The sequence below is a fragment of the Prosopis cineraria genome, unplaced genomic scaffold (genome assembly GCF_029017545.1).
Source record: "Prosopis cineraria cultivar Desert tree isolate PC_DT_omini unplaced genomic scaffold, ASM2901754v1 PC153, whole genome shotgun sequence".
Classification (NCBI taxonomy): Eukaryota; Viridiplantae; Streptophyta; class Magnoliopsida; order Fabales; family Fabaceae; genus Prosopis; species Prosopis cineraria.
This window is the reverse complement of record NW_026555480.1, coordinates 2,156-17,249: the sequence shown is the minus strand read 5'-3', so window position 1 is coordinate 17,249 and position 15,094 is coordinate 2,156. Positions and strand designations below refer to the sequence as shown.

The 15,094-nt window shown below is 28.9% G+C and overlaps 1 long non-coding RNA gene across 1 annotated transcript; it reads right to left on the bottom strand.

The window, feature by feature from the left end:
* Positions 1-11,139: 11,139 nt before the first annotated feature.
* On the bottom strand, positions 11,140-13,585 carry LOC129295610 (uncharacterized). Its single transcript, XR_008589594.1, has 2 exons — positions 12,870-13,585; positions 11,140-12,706 (listed from the first exon to the last, which is right to left on the bottom strand). It is a non-coding gene; the product is annotated as an uncharacterized LOC129295610 (long non-coding RNA).
* Between the last annotated feature and the right edge of the window lie 1,509 nt (positions 13,586-15,094).

Below are 15,094 nucleotides of genomic sequence, written 5' to 3'. Positions count from 1 at the left end.
TGCACATGTCAGTTGCAATATTTGGAAACAAAGATGAAAAATATCTACTCTGAAGAAGATGTTCCAAATAGAGACATTCTTTTCACATGCATCCAATACGTCATCAATAACCAAAACTTGCAATCAAGACTCAACTACTTATCTATGCAAAATGAGAGACCAACAATCAAATGGTGTCCTCCTAAAGCAAGTTAAGTTAGGATTGATATCGACGAATTTGTCAATAACAATAGCACTGCTTCTTGTGGTGGAATCATTCAAGATGATCAAGAAAATTAGATAAAGGCTTTACCAAATACCTTGATTATCACCTCTATATTGTAGCTAAACTTATGGCCACCATCGAAGGCCTCAACCTTTATTGGACTAGCAATCTTACTTTAGTTAACATCTACTCAAATTCTCTTGAAACTAGCAATCTTACTTTAGTTAACATCTACTCAAATTCTCTTGAAACGCTCATTCTCATTTAGCACAACTTATCCTAAAACTGCTTACTCTTGCTATCATTTAGAATATTAGAAATCTCACAATGAGAGACTAGATTATTACTTTCAATCCTATATGTAGAAAAGCGAATTAATGCACTGATTGGCTTGCTTGTCAAGCAATGAATGATAGTTTAGATATTAAGATTTTTTATATCCCTCTGTCTAGATGTTGGAACTTTTTGCGTTATGATATGACCTGATCGATTGTCTTTTTACAAGGATTTTATCCATAGCCTTACATTAAAAAAATGCCTATTTTCATACATTATTAACTAGTGAAGTTGTATATTGCAAACTTTCAATTACCCACTACTACTATTGCTATTATTAACAACATTGTTTGAGATTAACTACAATAGCTTTATTGTAGCTTGATTTACTTTTCAAGACTATCTTTCTTTATTTTATATCCATGACAATATTTTAAAAATACAAAAAAAAGTAAATAAAAATAGCACAAAACTAATTCTAGATACTATCAAGTTGTAGTTCTTTTTCACTCCCTCTATTTAATATTATAAGTCATTTTTTAACGTATCATGTTTTAAAAATATTTGACATTTGGATTCTTTAAGGTGCAATTCATAATTTTTTTTTCAAAAATATCCTTAAGTAAGTGCTGTAATTGATAAGTCTTTCTAATTGATACACCATATTAAATAAGGATAAATATAAAAAAATTATATAATTTTAAAAATAATTAACTAATTTATTGAAAATATAATTTGTTTATAGGCACTTTATAATTCTTAAGGGGGAGGGAATATTTATTTATGAAAGTCATAATTTATTAATATAATTTGATTAAAAGTGTTTTATATGTTTTTTTTAATTAGAGGGGCAGATAGTAATGGAATGATATTACAAGCGATATCGAACTAGTGAGCTTACATGTCGCTATTCTACAAGGTCATTGGCTATAATTTGTTTGTATATGCATTCATTTAAATTATAATTAGGTTTGAGATCTTGTTGTTATTGATTAATAAAATATATCCCTCCATCGCACACTATAAGTTTTTTTTAACAAAATTTCGCATATCAATAAATATTATTAAATACACACTTAATATTTTATTTTTTTAAAAACAAAAATATTTTCTCTATTCCAAATTATGAGACAATGTTGAAGAAATTTATTATCTCAAAATATAAAATAATTTGATAAAAATAAAGTTTTATTAATAATATTTTCAATGTTACTCTTCAAATGAAAAAATATTTCAAATTATTATAGATTTAAAGTTATATTAGATAAAGTTTATTTTTGAAATTTTATATTTTTATTTTTATAAAGTAAATTTGTAAAGTGTCATTATTAATATTTATTGATGTGCATAATCTTTTCTCAAATTATTTTATAATTTAAGATGAATGAAATATATAACTTTTAAAAATAACATTCATTTAATAACCTTAAATCTACACTTAATTATTAAATATATAGAAAAAAAAGAGTAATATTGAAATAATTTTATTTAATAAAAAATTAATGTTTTCTAAATGTCTTATATTTTAAAATACTAAATCTCTCCAAAAAAATATCTTGTAATGTTGGACGGAGGGAGTATTTTTTATATAAAAAAACAAAATTTGGGATATAGTTAGATTGATTTAAAAAAGAAAAAAGGGAATGGATGAATGGGCAAGTTGCCCCACTTTTCACCCAAAAAAAAAAAAGCATAGAAAATAAAAGTTTTAAGAGATAAAAGGAAAAATAATAATTCAATGCCCACATTTATTTTGATAAAAATGTTCTTAATAGTTAATGATTAGTTATTTTAGTAACAATGTCACATTCTCAATTGATATGAAAAAGGGTTAATTATGATTAAAATTTAAAACAAAATCTATGTCAATGGGTACCTGAGAATTTGGTCCAAAAAAATAAAATTGTGTACCTGACAAGTCCCCCAAGTCAAATGGGCGGCGAGGCAAGTTCTTTTTAATTTCTTTGGCCACGTGGCATGGTTGTGGCAGGCAATTTCTTCGAAGCTTCGTTCGTCTTTTTATTTATTTATTTTTTTCCTTCGCTTTTTATTTAATACGTATATCTATATATATTCGAGCAACCACTGGCATATCGCACAAATTTATAGCTATTTACATTATGCCTTCGTTTGGGTATGCCTCAATCCCAGATTTCGGAAGGTAACTCTATCTCTTCCTCCTTCATATAGTCTCTTTCTTTTATTTAATATTATTTTTAACGACTTCTTGTTGTTGTGTAAGAGGGGGGAAATAGTAATAATAGATGGTATTTTTTTTATTTAAAAAAATGAAGATTTTTGTCTTCCCAATAATATTTTTGAAATTAACTAGTGAGTTTTCTTAATGAATATATAAATTGATATATTCCATCCTAATTTAAAAAGAATTACTATTTTGCATTGCTAAATGTCCCTAATGTGACATTATGTATTATCCCTAATGTAACCAAACTTGCCTTTCATGATTATTGTCAGATCTGCTTATTCAGCCACATCTACTTTCATACGGTTAGTATATAGTATCTTCTCTCTTGACATTATCATTGTTTCCTTCACTTCTCTATTCTCTTACTCTATGTTTAGTATATGGAATTTTTTTAAAAAATGTGCTAAAAAATGAGATAAGTATATTTTTTATTTTTTTAGAAATACTATTCCTTTTTCTTAATTAGAAAGACTGGCACTAATAACTTAAAATTATAAGTAGGATCGAACCCACAACCTTCCAATTATAAGAGAGCATACATGATGCTAGACCATATGATCATTAGCTAAAAAAAACACTATTTTACCTACCAAACATATTACTAAATTTCCACTGCTTCCCTACTTTTGGCAATCGATAGTTTGTGATCAATCTGTTTCAATATGCCTATTGTCATGCATTACTAATACCTGCTGTTGCTGTTGTAAGTTGTGAGGCAAGTGATTTTTAAGGCTGCATTGTGGAAGCTAAATGCTTGTTTGTTTTTGGATAAAATAAGTTTAAGTCCAAAGCCTTGTTGTCTTAAAATCAATGTTTTTTCAAACTCCGCCTTATTGATCAATCTCAAGGATGGACTTATAAGCTCATTTTTTTATTTATTTTCTTTCAAAAGTTTTAAAATTTAATTTTTACATTATAATATTACATATTCAATTTTTAAAATGAAAATTATAATGTTCAAAAATAAAAATAAGTAATATATAAATTGTAATTTTAAAATATAAACACATATTCTAAAATCTAAATTTAATTTAAAAATTGAAAATATATATATATATATATATATATAGGTATCAAACTAACATAGATTTAAGTAGGTAGGCTGAATTTTTTTTAGGGCTTTAATGGGCCAAGTTTTAAAAGCCCTTTTATATAATAAAAAAGATACATTAATTTTGAAAGCTTGAGCCTTAAAAAAAGTATGCTCAAACATATAGTCTGATAAATCTGGCCTATATTCTTACTAATTAATGAAACACTTTTGAAAAATTATAACTAATTTAATAATTTATGCAGGTCGATTCCTCAACAAGATGCCTTTAAAGATATAATTAAAATATTATTTGCTATTATTCAATTGAACTTCCCAAATTCATCTCCTTTCAATAAGAACTCTACAATTATGTGGATTCTTATCATAAGTATATGCATCTTTGGCTTCACATCAGATGTTATTTCAGGATCATGTGCATGTACAATATTGATATCATTAGTGGTTCAAGATCATCTTAAATTGTACCTCTTTATCACCTATTCAATACTATTGTTCATATATTTTGCCTGCAAGGAAATATGGAATATATGTGTGGTGTAGTTTCATATTTGAAGAACAAATGGGATTTAATAATTACTGGAGGCTATAACAATGACTCGTCAAATGACAATAGTGTCTAGACTCATCTCTTAAATAATTTTCCTTACAAATGTTGTATGTTTTGTATTAGACTTTGTGCTCAAATTTCTAATATAATATCCCTTTGCAATGTTTCCACTTACTAATGGCATTTTCTTGTTTCTTTTTATCATTAGATCATGTAAGGGAGAGAAAGTAGATCCTCTCCTCATTCTTCTTTCTCATTTTCTTCTCCTCATCTAACTCCATCCTTAAATTAAAAAAAACATGAATAGTTCATATTTAATTAGTTTATAAAACAAATTTCATAATATTATATTAAATAAATAATGTTAACTTATTAAAATTTGATCTATCTAGTTTATTCATTTTGTTATTCAGGGGTGGAGATGGAATGAAGAGAAAAAAAGGAGAGAAGGAATAAGGAGAGGATCTAGACTGGAAGAGGAATGTTAAAGGGAGAAGAATATTGGCCACGAAGATAATGAAAACTTTTCATCAATCAACATAACAAATGACAATGAAAATAATAAATCTAATTTGCAAAAAAGTAACATAATCATGGGTTGAAAGATGACAAACCAACCCCAGAAAACCAAAACCCTTGAAGGCATATGAGATAAGAACTTATGTTACCCTCACTCTTTAAGTAGGATTTAACCTCCTTATCACTAATACAATGTGATATCCTTTATATAAATTTTAGAATCACTGGCTAGTAGGTAATTAGCACTAATCACCTTGACTAATCCAACACCCCCTCAAGTTGACATCAATTAGGTTTCCAACATGCCAAAGCTAAATATACGGGAAGTGAAGTGAATTAAACCAATGACAACAATGACAACAAACTTATGAATATAACTTTTATGGAGATATCATCTTCGAAAGAACTGTGCTTTGCCCTCCCACTAAATGTACAATATGAAGAACATCTTAGTAGACTTCAAAATAGATGCGAAGAAGATGCAGATCCAAATAAGTTAGAGAGGACATTACATAAATTGACCTATAGTGTTGAGCAATGCTTCTGGAGGCTAATTTATGTGATATCAGTTTTAACCAAACTTGAATTGGATCAACTAAGTCTTGTAATAAATAAGGGAATGATGATTCATGTGTGGTGTTCAAACCAAAACAAGCATGAATTAGATAGTTGAGCATAAATTCATTCTAACTATTTGAAAATGAAGTTCTAAGACTTTATAAGCCTATTACGTGATCTAATAGACACATTCTTATTATTCAAATTGTGATTTTTCTCTCAATAGTTTTCATAAAAAATTCTAACAGAAGAAATAAAGAATTAAACATAATAAGTGTAAGTCTTCTCTCGTTCTTCATGTTCTTGGAGGTTTTGTCACTTACTATATTTTATATTGATCTGTACAAGTAACAAATTCCTTTCTCTTAGTTTTATAATTATCAAAACATATGATTCAACACATTGGATTCCTCTGTTCATATCTTACCGAATTGTAAGAATTATAGGAGGTTTGGAGAAAAATAGTTAAATAGTCAAAACTAAATATCTTTTTCTTTCTTCCTTTGCAGGATTGGAATTATGGAATGCAAAGAACAATAAAGGAGGCCCAAATAAAAAAAATCCGTTGGTAAAGACTTTTTGCATACGTCAGTTGGAATATTTGGAAACAAAGATGCAAAAATATCTACTTTAAAGATGTTTCGAATAGACATTGCTTTTACATGCATCCAAGATGTCATCAATGACTAAAACTTGCAATCAAGACTCAACTGCTTGTCTATGCAGAATGAGAAATCAACAATCAAATGATGTCCTCCTAAAGCAAGTTAAGTGAGGCTTGACATCAATGGATTTGTCAATAATTATAGTGATTCTTCTTGTGGTGGACTCATTCAAGATAATCAAGAAAATTGGATAAAGGGCTTCACCAAGTACCTTAGTTATCACCTTTATACTGCAACTGAACTCATGGCCATCCTTGAAGGCCTCAACCTTTATTGGAATAGCAAGCTTACTTAAGCTAACATCTACTCGGATTCTCTTAAAGTGCTCATTCTCATTCAATACAAATTCTCCTAAAACCACCCACTCTCCCTATCATTTAAAATATTGGAGATCACAAAATGAGAGACTAGACGATTACTTTCAATTCTATGTGTAGAAAAGCAAATCAATGCACTGATTGGCTTGCTCATCAGGTTATGCATGACAATTTAGATGCTAAGATTTTTTATATCCCTTTGCCTAGATGTAGGAATTGCATTATGACATGACCTGATTGGTTGTCTTTTGCACGAATTTTATCCGTAGCCTTATATTAAAAAAATGCATATTTTCGTACATTACTAACTAGTCAAGTTATATATTGCAGACTTTCAATTACCTACTACTACTACTATTACTAGCACTACTACTATTATTATTAACAACACTATTTGAGATTAATTATGATAGCCTTATTGTAGCTTGATTTACTTTTCAATACTATCTTTCTTTTGAATTTTATATCCATGAAAATATTTTTAAAATACAAAAAAATTAAATAAAATATCCACAAAACTAATTCCAGATACTATCAAGTTGTAGTTCTTTTTCACTCCCTCCATTTAATATTATAAGTCATTTTTTAAATTATCATGTTTAAAAATATATGACATTTTGGATCCTTTAAGGTGCAATTAATAATTTTATTTTCAAAAATATCCTTAATTAAGTGTTGTAATTGATAATTTTTTCTAATTGATACACCCTATTAAATAAAGATAAACAAAAAGATTGTATAATTTTAAAATAATTAACTAATTTATTAAAAAAAATAATTCATTTATGGTGCTTTATAATTCTTAATGGGGACGGAGTATTTATTTATGAAAGTCATAATTTATTAATGTAATTTGATTAAAAGTGTTTTATATTATATATATATATATATATGAATTAAAGGGGCAAGTACTAATGGCATGATATTACAAGTGAGGTCGAATAAATGATTTTCCATTTATAAGGGAACTAACATGTCACTATTCTATAAGGCCATTGGCTATAATTTGTTTTTCATATGCATTCATTTAATTATAATTGAGTTTGAGATTTTGTTGTTATTGATTAATAAAATATATCCTTTCATCCCAAACTATAAGATACTTTTTAACAAAATTTACATATCAAAAAATTTTATTAAATACAGTTAATAATTTTATTTTTTTCCAAAAAAAATATTTTTTTCTGTTCCAAATTATGAGACAAGGTTAAGAAATTTTATTATCTCAAAATATAAGACTATTTGATAAAAATAATGTTTCATTCATGATATTTTTTAAAATAACTCTTCAAATGAAAAAATAATTGAAGTGATTATAGATTTAAAGTTATATTAAATAAAGTGTTTTTAAAATTTTATATTTTTATTTTTATAAAGTTTCATTGTTAATATTTATGATATGCATAATCTTTTTTTAAATTATCTTATAATTTAAGGACAAAGGGAGTATAAACTTTTAAAAATAACATTCACTTAATAACCTTAAATCTACACTTGATAATTAAATATATTGAGAAAAAAGGGCAATATTGAAATAAGTTTATTTAATGAAATATTAATATTTTTAAAATGTCTTATATTTTGAGGCACTAGATCTCTTCAAAAAAATATCTTATAATGTTGGACAAGGAGAGTATTTTTTTTATATAAAAAACATAATTTGGGATATAGGTAGATTGATTTTTAAAAAAAAAATGGAAGGGATGAATGGGCAAGTTTCCCGCTTTTCACCCAAAAAAAAAAAGCATAGAAAATAAAATAGTTTTAGGAGATAAAAGGAAAAATGATAAGTCAATACCCACATGTATTTTGATTAAAAATACTCTAAATAGTTAATGGTTAATTAGTTTAGTAAACACCACATTCTCACTTAATATGAAAAGGGGTTAATTATGAGTAAAATTTAAAAAAAATTCTAAGTCAATGTATACCTGAGAATTTGGTTAAAAAAAAAAGTTTACTACTCTAGTTTTATTTATAAGATACTTTTAACATATTTCATCTATAACTAAAAAAAAAATCTTAAAACTCATTAATTATAGCTAGAAATTTAATAATTTCTCAACTTTACTATTATCAAATATATATTTTTAATAATATATTTTTTTAATATTTAATGGAAGTCAAATAAAAAAATTTATAATAAAAATTTAATGAGGTGATTTATAAATAAGATTAAAAAAATAAAAAGAATTCTTCTAAATCAAAGGGGTGCTGACTTAATTATTTCTTCGGCCATGCTGACTCAATTGGCCGAGCGGTAATGCTGGGGTGGCCCACTTAGCCCATTTCTTCGCAGCTTCCGGAAGTCGTCCGAAGCATCCGCATATATACATTCGAGCAGCCACTGGCAGATCGCATAAATTTGTAGCTATTTAAATTATGCCTTCGTTTGGGTTTGCCTCAATCCCAGATTTCGGAAGGTAACTTTATCTCCTCCTCTTTCATCTAGTCTCTTTCTTTTATTTACTATTATTTTTAACCTCTTTTTATTTCAAGAAAATTACTTCTTTTTGTTGTGTAAGAGGGGGGAAATAGTAATAATAGATGGTATTTTTTTATTTAAAAAAATGAAGATTTTTGTCTTCCTAATAATATTTTTGAAATTAACTAGTGAGTTTTCTTAATGAATATATAAATTGATATATTCCATCCTAATTTAAAAAGAATTACTATTTTGCATTGCTAAATGTCCCTAATGTGACATTATGTATTATCCCTAATGTAACCAAACTTGCCATTCATGCTCATTGTCAGATCTGCTTGTTCAGCCACCTTGCTTTCATACGGTTAGTATATAGTATCTTCTCTCTTGACATTATCATTATTTCCTTCACTTCTCTATTCTCTTACTCTATGTTTAGTATATGGAATTTAAAAACAATAAAAAATGTACTAAGAAAGGAGATAAGTATATATTTTATTTTTTTAAGAACATACTATTCCTTTTTTTAATTAAAAAGACTGGCACTAATGACTTAAAATTATAAGCAGGATCAAATCCACAATCTTTCAATTACAGAATAGCATACATGACGTTAGACTACAAGATCATAGGCTAAAAAACACTATTTTTACCTGCAAACATTGTATCACTAAACTTCCACTGCTTCCCCTAGTTTTGGCAATCATTAGTTTGTGATCAATCTGTTTCAATATGCCTATTTTCATGCGTTACTAATCTCTGTTGTCGCTGTTTCAAGTTGTAAGGCAAGTGATTTTGTAAGTCTACGTTGTAGAAGCTAAATGCTTGTTTGTTTTGGGTAAAACAAGTTTAGGCCCAAAAGCCTTATTGTCTCAAAATCAATCTTGTTTTCAAACCCAACCTTATTGATGAGGCTCAAGGCTAACCTTATAAGCTTACATTTTATTTCTTTTCTTACAAATTTTTAAAAATTTAATTTTTACATTATAATATTATATATTTAACTTTTAAAATACAAATTATAATGTTTAAAAATAAAAAATATAAAATATAATTTTAATTTTAAAATATAAGAATGTATTCCAAAATCTAAATTTAATTTAAAAATTAAAAATATTTTTTTAGGTATCAAACTAAATATGGACTTAAATGGCTAGCTTGAATTTCTTTTTGAGAGCTTTAATAGTCAGGTTTAAAAGCCCTTTTATATTAAAAAAAGATACCTTAATTTTCAAAGCTTGAACTTTAAAAAAAGTGTGCTTAGACATATAACCTAATAAATCCAGCCAATATTCTTACTAATTAATGAAACACTTTTGAAAAATTCTAATTAATTTGATAATTTACGCAGGTCAATTCCTCAACAAGATGCCTTCAAAGATATAATTAAAATGTTATTTGCTGTTATTCAAGTGAACTTCCCAAATTCATCTCCTTTCAACGAGAACTCTATAATTATGTGGATTCTTATCATAAGTATTTGCATCTACGGCTTCACATCAGATGTTATTTCAGGATCATGTGCTTGTACAGCAGTGATATCATTGATGGTTCAAGATCATGTTAAAGTGTATCTCTTCATCGCCTATTCAACAGTATTGTTCATGTATTTTGCTTGCAAGGAAATATGGAATATATGTATTGGTGCAATTTTATATTTGAAGAACAAGTGGAATTTAATAATTAATGGAGGCTATAACAATAATTCTTTAAATGACAATAGTGTCTAGACTCACCTCTTAAATAATTTTTGTTACCAATTGTTGTACGTTTTGTATTAGATTTTGTGCTCAGATTTCTAATATAATATCCCTTTGCAATGTTCCCACTTACTAATAGTATTTTCTTGTTTCTTTTTATCATTAGATCGTGTAAGGGAGAGTAAGTAGATCCTCTCCTCATTCTTCTCTCTCATTTTCTTCTCCTCATCTAATGTCCGTCCTAGATAAACAAATGAATAGTTCATATTTAATTATTTTATAAAACAATTTTCATAATATTATATTAAAGAAAAAATAAATAATGTTAAATTGTTAAAATTTGATCTATCTAGTTTATATCTGCAATAAAATAAATAAATAATTCTACTTTATATATAGTTTTAATAATATATAATTGTGAACTATGCAAGTCAAATTTTAACAATTTAAGTTTATTTTTATTTTTATATAATATTATGACAATAATTTTATAAAACCAATAAATCCAGAGCATATTCATTTTGTTATTCAGGGGGTGGAGATGTGATGAAGAAAAGAAAAAGAGAGACGGGATAAGAAGAGGATCCGGACTGGCAGAGGGATGTTAAAGGGAGGAGAATATTAACCATAAAGATAATGAAAACTTATCATCAATCAACATAACAAATGACAATGAAGATAATAAATTTAATTTACAAAAAATAACATAATCATGGGTTGAAAGATGACAAACCAACCCCAAAACCCAAAACCCCTGATGGCATATAAGGTGAGGACTTATGTTACCCTCGCACTTTAAGTAAGGTTCAACCTCTTTACCACTAATACAATGTTATATCCTTTATAAAATTTTAGAATCACCAACTAGTAGGTAATTAACACTAATCACCTTGACTAATCCAACAACCCCTCAAGTTCACATCAATTAGGTTTCCAACTTGCCAAAGCAAAATACAAGTGAAGTGAATTAAACCAATGACAACGACAACAAACTTATGAATAAAACTTTTATGGAGATATCATATCCGAAAGAAGAACCGTGCTTGCCCTCCCGCTAAATGTACAATATGAAGAACATCTTACAGACTTCAAAATAGATGCGAAGAAGATGCAGATCCAAATAAATGTTAACAATTCATGTGAATCCCACCAGGCAATCTTAGCCTCCCTGCTCAACTCTGACTGGAGCTTGCAGATTTTCAAAAAGAAGAAGAAACAACAAACTTGGCTTCTCTTCATTGCTTCCACAGAGGGACATCCTTCCAGAGTTTTTAAGTAGATATCTCACACCACAAGAAAACAAAAGAATGCACAATCGAACTCCCATGGCTCTTAGAATTGTTCTTCACTGGATTCATTTCTACACTAGATTTTCCCCCAACAGCAGAAACACAAGTTTGTTCAGTCAAAGCCGCTGGAAGAATTTTATTTGCCTGGGAACCTTCTCAAGAAGCAACCCACAATTGTCAATTAATCGAAACAATTATTACTGTGGCAGTCATTTCTCCCAAATTTTCTTTTCAATTCTATCTTTTGGTCAATTTCCTAATGAAAACTTTCCGGCCTTTTCCATTTCCATGAATCTCAATCTCTGATTAATATAATTTTCCTTATCAAAAAAAAAAGAAAAGAAAAAAGAAAAAGTGAATCCAACTAGGCAACCGCATTCCACATTTGAAACAATCCACATGGCACAACAACAATATAATGGCTTCATCAGGGTGAGGCACAATAAAAGCTGCAACACCAGCAATTTATTAAGACTATGGAAGCATAATTTTCTTGAGACTTTAGCCTAACACCACCAGGGCAGTCCAACAACTTAACATTTTTGTCTAATTGCACCTCTCATATTGATCTAGTTAAACGAGGGGTAGCAACGATATTGACAACATGGCTTCTCTTCAAGATCTTAATGCCAACATTTGGCAGGCCAGTCACACCCACAGTAATTGACTTATTGATCTCACGGTTTCGACAGCAATTCTTTAACATTTCAATCAGAGTATCAGCTCCAAGACAATCACTTGTTTGCAAAAGATTACATTCTTTTTGGCATTTTCGTTTCGAACCATATTTGTTGCATCATATTACCACCTAATCCAACCTCCATCATAGCAACATGCACCTGCTCTGCTCCAAATACCTCGAAGGCAAGCAAAGCAAGAAAGCGAAAAAGGGTAGGCTTTTTGTGTTTTTTTCCACACCATCTAAACCAAATCTTTCACGAACATCTATGAGGTGAGGAGATGTAAAGAGCCCGGTGTAAAAAACCAGTTATGTAATATAGATTATGTGAATCCATGAAGCGAGGATCAACCCGATCTTGATTCAAACTTTCACCCAAAAAAAGAAGAAGAAGAAAGGAAGGAAGAAAGAAAAAAGATAAAGAATCACCTGATTGTTTGTGTTCTTTCTCCCCAGCCCACAGGGAAGCTAATGGCGAGTCCAGCTCGGATGAACGCAGATTTTAGTGATGCCAGTTTGCGATACTGTCAGAAGCAGAGATATAAAACCAATCAGCATCAATTCTTCTTTGATCTTCTGGAGCGCTTGGAAAAGTGGCTTCTGATTCTTCTTCTAAGGTACTTTTCCAACATAATGAAGAAAAACGTTCGCCGGCGAAAGACCCATGTGGGAGTGAATTCTCAGTTGTTCTCATCTTCACCACCACAGGCTCAGCCATAACCAAGAGATCATCAGACAAGTCTCTGAATCTGTCGCAGACAGGACCAAGAACGCTCCTCACAGGGACCTTCATTCGAGCAGGTCGCGTCAAAAGCCTATAGTTCTGCTAGAGACAACCGATGAGGACACAGAAAGGTTCTGCCTCGTTAACCGGCACAGGAAAACATTTCTGGTGGCGATGGGGAGCCGGTCGAAACTGCGTCGGAGAAGCCAACGGAATCCTGTACTCCGAAGAAGAGAAAGAGAAACGGCATGACTTTAAGCATAACCTAGGGTAAACTGACACAGATCGGATCTTTGGATGATCCAGCCCGAAGTCTTGCAACATGAAACAGACATTGTTGATGGGTTTTGGTACTTGAATCGCCAGCCCCATTCTTGAATATCCAGAGAGAGATTCTCCTTTTTTTTTTTTTTTTTTAACTCAGCCAAGGCCTAATCAAACCTGAAGCTCATGATAGCATGTAAAGAAGTTTAAACCTTTTCTACCAAAAAATATTAATTCATTGTTACCCATCACCTTTAGCTAAGCAATACCAACCGTTGAATTCTCCCGAGGCCAAATATCTCTTACAGTTGCAAGTCAATGTAATTCGTATTTCAACTAATTAAAACAAAATTAAAAGGGTTAGATTAAATTAAAAGTATAAAAGCAAATTAGCCTTTCAACTATATATTTAAAGTATTTAAAATTTTAAATTTAATTTATATGCATTGTTCAATAGTATTATTTAGTTCCTACAATTAACAAAAATTAATTTTAATCATTGATGAACTAGAAAATAATAATGGAAAAGAATCTCAAAATTATAGAAAATAACTAATAAATTTTTTTGGTTCTTTTTTGTTTTTAGATCCTTAATTGTAATTTTTGGGTTCTTTTATGTAATTTTTAGATCTATCAGTTTCTAATCAATTAGCAGTCAAAATTAAATTTTGTTAACTAGGGCCACATTGAAGCGTTGTATAAAAAAATAAGTTTAGGGTTTTAACTGCTTTTAAACCTATATTTGAGAAGCCAGTTTTCTCTTTTATCCCTTAAATTAAATTCTAAATTTGAAATTTCAAAAATTTATCTTAGTGTCAATTCTTTCTCAATCATTCTTCTATAATTTCAATTAAAGCATTCCCAATGAGTTTCACAATTCCAAACATCTCATAGTCTTTTATTCATTTTCAAATCACTTCCCAAACTATTGAAAGGCATACAAGTTTCAATAATACAACTATGCCAAAAAAAATCTCATTTTAAGGTAAGAATCTAGTACTCAATTGTAACTCAAATTAAATATACTTACCATGAACATTTAAACATTAAATCCTCATTACCTAAATTTTTTAATAGAAATAATTTCTTAACCAAAGACTATTCAGATTGTTCATTCCGAAAATTTGCATAAATTCATCCAAATTATAAAAACTAAATAAACTTGTGATCCAACACGGCAACCAATTTTAATAAATATTTCTAAGTTATCTATAACCAATTATCAAAAGTTTCAAGTAGCAATTAACTTTGAAAATTGAAATTCTCTCTTTTTTTTAAACAATTAGGGCTCAATCTTAATATATCTAGATGTAAAAATTCAACCTTTTTCAACAAACTAAGCCAATTAAATTTAAGTTTCACATACCTTAATAATCCTACATTTTTTATTGGTGAAACTCAATGCTTATTTTGAGTCTTAATATAATTAAACTTGTCCCGCTCCTCTCAATATCATATTGCGAAACAGCTCTCACTGTTAATGATAATTTTTGTGAAGGAAATTTTGTGATTTGGAGATGCTACAACAAAATGAAACTCAAAAGTTTTAGAAAACTCTATTAATGGAGTACCCAAACGTGCGTGACCTATCACTTGTTAAAGAAGAAAATAAAAGGACTCGGCTTCTCGCCTTTGAACTTTCCTTCTACTGCACCTACATTGTATC